General features: G+C 54.9%; 1 long non-coding RNA gene across 1 annotated transcript in view; it reads right to left on the reverse strand.

Moving 5' to 3' along the window:
- LOC102242110 overlaps positions 1–3,036 on the reverse strand; it is a 14,393-nt gene extending 11,357 nt beyond the window's left edge. The window contains exon 1 of the long non-coding RNA XR_314381.2: positions 2,683–3,036. This is a non-coding gene — a long non-coding RNA (uncharacterized LOC102242110). The remainder of the gene's footprint in view (positions 1–2,682) is intronic.
- Between the last annotated feature and the right edge of the window lie 4,656 nt (positions 3,037–7,692).

Consider the following 7,692-nt stretch of genomic DNA (forward strand, 5'->3'; position numbering starts at 1 on the left):
GTCCAGCCCCACAGCCGCTCCAGCGCGGCCTAATCTCGGGAACAGGTGGGAGGCTGGGCCCCGACTCTCGGCTTTCACAGCCAGGAGCACAGCAAGGGGAAAGTCATTACACGGGTTTAACGGGGTTTAAAGGCGTTAAAGAGTCCTGTGGGCCAAATTAAGGGGCCTCCGCTTCCAAGCCGAGTTATGAAGAGATCTGAGGCGTGGAGCCCCACGTTGGGGTAACCCAGTCGCAGTGAGAAAACGTGAGTCCCCAGGAGTTACCCACTGGAACAGCGGTTCTCAACCTGTGGGTCGCGACCCCTTTGGCGGTCGAACGACCCTTTCACAGGGGTCGCCTAAGACCATCCTGCATATCAGATATTTACATGACGATTCATAACAGTAGCAACATTACAGTGATGAAGTAGCAACGAAAATAATGTTATGGTTGGGGGTCACCACAACATGAGGAACTGTATTTAAAGGGCCAGAAGGTGGAGAACCACTGCTCTAGAAGGAAATGCCAGGTGCTGGACGCTGGGGGCTGGCCTGGGCTGGGGGTGGAGAATGCCAAGGGCAGGGCTAACCCTTCCTTCGGAAACCGCACGCAGTACCGGGCACGGTCCGCCCAGAGGCAGCGCGTCAGATAAACCAAGGTATCGTGAAGGTCTGCCTCAGGCTGTTCGACAGGATGGGACGTGTCTGTATGAACTGACACGAAAGGGTCTCCACGCACTAGGGCTAGGTGAGAAGCGAAAATAAACGCCACGCGGAACTGTGTGTACAGTAAGCCATCGTGTTTACACGCACCCGCCATTCAGGGCGAACCATCTGGCACTTCCACTTCTGTAAGTCAAAATATTTATGTGTCGGTCCTACCTCTGTCTACATCGTTTCCATGCTGGTGTAGACGGGGAGTATCTCTGGCCGTGTACGCAAGACACTGATCAGCACAGTTTATACCAGCGATTTTCAACCTTTCCATCTCATAGCGCACATGAATGAACTACTAGAGTTCTCCGCCATGCCAAAAATATATATTACATTTTTGGGGGGCCAATCTGACAAAGAAACATAGGTATAATTTTGATCCATTCACCCCAGACGGCTATTGTTGTGTTGGCTGTTGCCTTTTTTTTTTTTTTATTTTTTTTTTTATTTGACAATCTAAAGAAAAAGAGGTCAGTGCCCCTGTGTAAATAGTCAGGTACTGCATGTTGTAAACATGGTTGCGGCACCCCAGTGTGCCTGCCACGGCACCCCAACTGAAAACCGATGCTCTAGAGACACCCCGTGAGACTGGGGTGTCAGGAGTGGGAGACAGAGTTACTTTCCAGTGCATAATCTTTTGTGTCACTAGAATCTTTTAAGTCCTGTGCCTATTTTATATTTGGCGGGGGGGGCGGGGATATTTTCGTAAATCTATCAGGTGCTCTCACTATGCAAAGTGTGTATATGTGCATCATCACCCCACTCAGTCCTCGCAACACTCGGGGGAGGTAAATACCATCGACAGTCTCATTGTACAGATGAGGAGACTGAGGAAGAGAGAGCGAGCGGGTGATCAACTCAGACCAGAACCTCCTGGGTTCCACCCCAGGGCCCCTCCTAAAACAGCCTCTGTGAGCCCAGCAATCAAATCAGCAAAGGGCTCCTCTCTTGCTGGGGGGCGGGGGTGAGGAATGGGGGGGCGCTTTGCCTGGGGGAGGAGGGTGAGGCTCAGGGCCAAGATTCGGGCTCAGGAGTCAGTCTCCATCATCCGTAAAAGGGGAATAGTAACCACGAGAAGATGACCCCGGAGTCAAACCCTGATCTGCTGCTTCCAGAAACCAGGACCTTCCCAATCCTCCTTGCTCCTTCCTCGGGAGGTGGCAGCTGGGCTGGGGTACTTCCCAGTGGTGGCTGGTTTCCCTAGGCTCTAAGGGAGCTTAGGAGAGCGTTTCCAACAGTTTGCAGCTGCGAGGCAGGTCCGAGGGCCCAGGGAAGTGTCTGCTCCTTTTTTTTTTTTTAATCCTCACCTGAGGCTATTTTTCCATTGATTTTTAGGGAGAGCAGAAGAGAGAAGGAAAGACAGAAACATGGACGCGAGAGGAACACATGGATTGGCTGCCTCCTGCACAAGCCCCGACCAGGGCCCGGGCCGGGGAGGTGCCTGCAACCGAGGTTACGTGCCTTTAACTAGAATCGAACCCAGGACCCTTCGGTCTGCAGGCCGACACTCTATCCACTGAGCCATACCAGCTAGGGCTGAAGTGTCTGCTCTTAACCCAAGGACCCACCTCCATTGCTCCTGGAGCCCAGAGGAGGGCAGGAGACAACAGCAGTGCCCTTGAACTCTGACAAACCTACCCACCCCCTCTCCCCAAGGTTGCTGGGTGGAGCAGGTGTCCCTGTGCTGGCCTGTAAGACAGCACTTTCTAGAAAGAGAGTCTATGGCGTCACCCAAGAGGCAGAATAAACAAGTACTCAGGGCACAAGTAAAGCTAGTCACTACGTTCCCCCCTCCCCCCGCCCCTCCCACATAAACTAAGGCCTTGCTGTTTGACTTTTTTCATGAAAGTTGCTATCCTGCAGAAAATGAGAATTTTGACGGACACCTTTCATACATATGGCAGAGGACCCAGGGCCCTCTCAGCTGCTATCACAAAGAAACCCCCAACATGTGTGACAGTCCAAACGCCATAGAAAATGGTTTCTCACCAGGAAAGGCTGATGCAGGTGCTCCGGGTCAGGGCGCGGCTCTGCTCCAGGCGGTGGCTCGGGGACCCAGGCTTCTTCCACGGGGTACGTGGCTGTATTGAACAGGCGGCTCCCCCGTCATGGTCACCATCGAGCTGCAGGGGGGGGAAGCGTGGAGGACGCGTGTGGGCGGCGTTTCCGGGCCGGGCTGAAGGCCGTGCGTATCTGCTCAAGGTCCATTGGCTACAGCTCAGTCACGTGGCACCGCTAATTTCCAGCAAGACTGGGAGCTGCAGCCTGGGAGAGGGTCGCAGGCTTGGCAAATGGCTGGCCGGCCTCTGAACTAACCTCCAAAGGTCTTCATCGGACCCTCTAGGACAGTGAAGAAACAGAATTTCCGGAGGCTGAGGCCCAGAAATCAGGATTTTCAAAAGATTCCCAGGTGATTCTAATGTGCAGCCAAGGTTGAGAACCACTGAACTAGGAGAAGGGGGTTCATTCCCAATGCTCGGCCAGATACAGAGCAGAGAAGGGGCTGTGTCCACCCCCCTGTTAGGCATCTGAGAAGAGGGAATCTTCGGTAAAGAATGAGTGATTAAAAACGTCTTTAAATGTAATGTGTTGACTTAAGGAGAGGATAAACTCTCGAAACATAAACTTAGGTGAGAGGGAAGGGATTTCTTTCCTTCCAAATCCTTTCATTTCCTAAGTAATCGCTTGGCACCTACTGCAAGCCAGGCTCTCAGCTAGCCGCCAGGGATGGGAGGGAAGGCTGTCACGGGCCCCAGTTTCCGGAGGGAGACAGACATCAGTCAGCAACGGCATAGAGCCCTCGCTGGTGTGGCTCAGAGGACAGAGCGTCGGCCTGCGGACTGAAGGGTCCCGGGTTCGATTCCAATCAAGGGCACATGGGAGGCCTGGGAAGATGAAATGGGACAATTCTTGCAGTGGTTCTCAACCTTCTGGCCCTTTAAATACAGTTCCTCATGTTGTGGTGACCCCCAACCATAACATTATTTTCGTTGCTACTTCATCACTGTAATGTTGCTACTGTTATGAATCGTCATGTAAATATCTGATGTGCAGGATGGTCTTAGGCGACCCCTGTGAAAGGGTCGTTCGACCGCCAAAGGGGTCTCGACCCACAGGTTGAGAATCGCTGCTTTATAGGGTTGTGGGGGCGGCATTGGGTTCTCACCTTCTCTCTCTCCCTCAGAAGCAGGTGGCTTCCTCTCTCAGCCCGTCGCCACGTGGTCACAAATCACGTGGCACTTTGGGCCTCTCCTCTGGAAACCAAACTTCCCATGACCCGGGGGCTGGCAGGCTCCCGGCCGGGCCGCCCTCTGCGCGCAGTTGATCCCGCCGGACACCGGATAGCCTGTTTGGACGTGATGGCATCCACTTCCCTGTTCGTCGGATTCCAGGGCCTGGCCAGTTCTGAGCACCCGGCCCGGGGAGAACAATGCCCCCTCTGTTCCCCACCAGCCATTCATGTCGACTTCGGTTTCACTAACATAACACCAGGCGAGAGGGTATTTTCTTAACACCACTCGGCCCTGCGGAAAAGGTGCCGGACAGTGGCTGCTCCGTCCCCGGCTGATAAGGACTCGGTGATGTATCAGGGAACCGCGGCTCCTGCAGGGCCGGGGTGACCCCGGGATTAGGGTCGCTCTTATCTCCCAAGACATCTCGGAGCGTCTGGGATTCCTTTTCCCCACGGAGGCCCCGGGGCTGCGGTGATGTGATGTGCTTAGGGGCGAAGGGGACCGTTCCTGCTCAGGGCTGGAGTGGATTAGGGCTGATCACTCGGCCTAAAGCGGGGACATCTGAGAATGTTGAAGAAAGAAAGGCAGGGGATTCCGCAAACCCAAACAAACATGGACTTCAAGGCGGGCTCGGGCACGACACATTTTAAAAGGCCCGCCTGGGTGAAACGGGGTCCCGGGGAGAGAGGGCCCCCCGAGCCAGAAACCCCTCCAAAATCTCGGGCCAGCCGGCCGAGAACGGCTCTCGGCACAACCTCTGAGCAGCTTCATCCGTCACCTCGCGGCTGCTTTATGCCAAAAGGTGCTATTAAAAAAAAAAAATTAAATTAAAAATGGACTTGTCCAAAGGAGCCTTAAAAAAAAAGTCCCAAACCCACCACTTTATTAAAGTTCACAGAAAATAAATATCAAATTTCTTTCAGCCTGAATGTTTCCCTCCAACTATAATCACCGAAACTGGAGATGGAGAAAAGAAAAAGGTAGGGGTGGGGGGACCCTCTCGGGCAACGTTTTCTATAATTTTCGCAGAAACACTTGGTGGCTGGGATCTTTGCGAATCCACGTTCCCATCTGCCCCCGAGAAATCCAACAGAACCCCGCCGACGGGTTGCTGAGAGCAGGGCCAAGTCCAGAAACGTCTAAAAATGGTGCCGGGAAACCACCACCAAACCAAACCAAACACGAAAGCAAGCTCCCTGTAAGGTCAGCCCCATCGCGCGGTGGAACTGAACTTCCTCTCCGATTCACTCTCCAAAAACCTCAGTGGCGATTTTACCAGAAACAGATCTCACGCCCTCGCGCTGCTCCCGGGGCCGGTCTGGGTCCTGGCTCCGTGGCTCCCTCCACGCGAGTCTGTTTGGCGTGCTTGGCGAGAAATCATAACAGATCGGGTTCGATTCCTGCTCCTGGAGGGAAAAAAAAAAAAAGTCCTGCCCTCCCCTTGCTTTCTTAGGGTAACTAGAGGCGACACAAGTCACAGAGCACACGTCTCCCTGAAAGGGCCCCAAACCTCGGGCGGGAGCTCAGTGGAGGTGGCCAGGCCACTGGGGCGTGTGGGAGGGTTACCGGCTGCCACCGAAGTTGGCTCCGTGTGACTTTGGGAGAGACTCAAGGAGACTGCACGTGTCCCCGAAGCCGAAAGGAACCATGTAAACCCCCCACCCCCCACCCCGTGGACCTTGGCAGGGCTGCCTGCTTTTCTCACTAACCCTAACTAAGCCACTTAAAAAGAAAGCGAGGGGGCCGCGCGGGGCAGTCTTCCTAAATCGCCATCAGGACCCGGCCACGAATGGTTCCAATTTGCCGCAGTGATTACATCTGTGAGCGCCGGAGGGTTTTCATGCAGGTTTGCCCTTTGGAGTTGTGCTGCACGCCTGGCTAGGAAGGCGAACCGGGGAGGCCCCGGCCGGCCGGCGCGGAGACGGGAGAAGGTGACTACACAAACCCCCAGCAGGGCTTAAGTGGATGGAGGACAATCGAGACCCCGAATCCTCTCTGTGGATCTGAGTGCAGAGGGATTAGAGCCGCCCGGGTGCCAGGCGGGGCCGCCCGGAGCCCCCACCGCAGCCTGGGATCAAAGCCGCAGCCCCCAGTTTGTCAATACGCTAAGCGGCGTGTTTACACAAAAGTGTCAGCGCGTGCTTCTCGCCACAGAGAGGTTCCTACGCTGGGAGATTAATGACTTCCAAAACAGATCGCGGGTAAACCCCGGCCTGCAGGGCCTCGCCTCCTGGGGGGTGTCTGCTGGGCCCCGGGATGAGACAGGTGGCCAAAGGGAGAGAGTGGGGGGCCGGACCTGAGACGGTGATGGAGGCCCATGTCCATACCAGCCCTTCATCTGAGCACAGGTCTCTGATTGGCGTTCACCTCCCGGGGGATACACAGCCTGGATGCCGCGTGGCCCAGAGACCACGTGTGGCATCTGGAGGTGAGAGACAGTATATTCCCCAGAGCCTCCCCCCGCCACCTCCCACCCCAACCCCGTGGAAATCAAAGCCTTGATGTCCGAGTTGGGCTCTACCAGCAAGTAGTGAGCTGCCCATCATTCTTTTGTCTTAAAAGGGCCGATGGCCCAGCCAGGGGTGGGTGCTGCCTAGAGACTCCACGGTGTGGCAGATGCACTGGGCCCTCGGGGGTGGCCCCCAGGACTCCGGGGGCTCCTGGCACTGAGAAGGCATGGAGAATGTTTTTTGAAGAAAAGATGGGGTAGGTGCAAAAGAAGTCTTTCCCCAAACCCTCGCTGGGCCCCCATAGCTCTGCTCTTCCGGTCACGGGTGCCAGTGTGGACATTTGCCGTGAGTCCTCCCTCCCTGGGGAAGCCTGAGTCTCACCCGAAAACCTACAGGGTCCAGGGAAGAAAGATGGAGGGAGGAAAGGACGTGTTTTTCTGAGTCCCACTCTGGGGTCTCAAAGTTCACTCGCCCATCCATCCATCCATCCATCCATTCTCCGAATGACTGAGGACCCACTCTGAGCCAGGCACTGTTCCAGGCACAGGAGACCCCGGGTGGAACAAAACCGATGAGGTCTACGCCTTCAGGAAGCTCGAGGTGGGGCAGGGGTAACCTAACCACCAAGCACAGAAGCCAGAGATGAGAGATGACGTGGCTGTGCTGTGACCTTCCACCTGCCCTGCCCCACATCCTTGTTGTTCCCTGCCCTGTCCTGTGCTCTGTGTCCTCAACACGGCAGAAGGGGCTGGGGAGCGCTGACCCCACTCATGAGAGCTCCACCCTCGTGACCGGTGCACCCCCCAAAGGCCCACCTCCTAATACCATCACACTGGGAGTCGGGATTTCAACATATGCATTGGGGGGGAACAACATAGCAGTCATCTATATTTAAAAAAGCCATAGCTGCCCTAGCCGGTTTGGCTCAGTGGATAGAGCATCGGCCTGCAGACTGAAGGGTCCCAGGTTCGATTCCAGTCAAGGACACATGCCCGGGTTGCAGGCTCGATCCCCAGTGGGAGGTGTGCAGGAGGCAGCCGATCCATGATTCTCTCTCATCATTGATGTTTCTAACCCTCTCTCCCTCTCCCTTCCTCTCTGAAACCAATAAAAATATGTTTAAAATAATAATAAAATTTTTTAAAATTGCTAAAGGTATATATAGATATGCACTCACATATGGACCTGTTATATTTACTCCCCACCCCTCCCTCCTAGTGTTTGGAACACACACTGGCGGACCCTTGCACTTGACCCGAAAGCAGCGATTTCCAACCCCTTTCATCTCATGGCACATGTGGACTAATTCCTAAAAT

The sequence above is a fragment of the Myotis brandtii genome, unplaced genomic scaffold, assembly GCF_000412655.1.
Source record: "Myotis brandtii unplaced genomic scaffold, ASM41265v1 scaffold633, whole genome shotgun sequence".
NCBI lineage: Eukaryota > Metazoa > Chordata > Mammalia > Chiroptera > Vespertilionidae > Myotis > Myotis brandtii.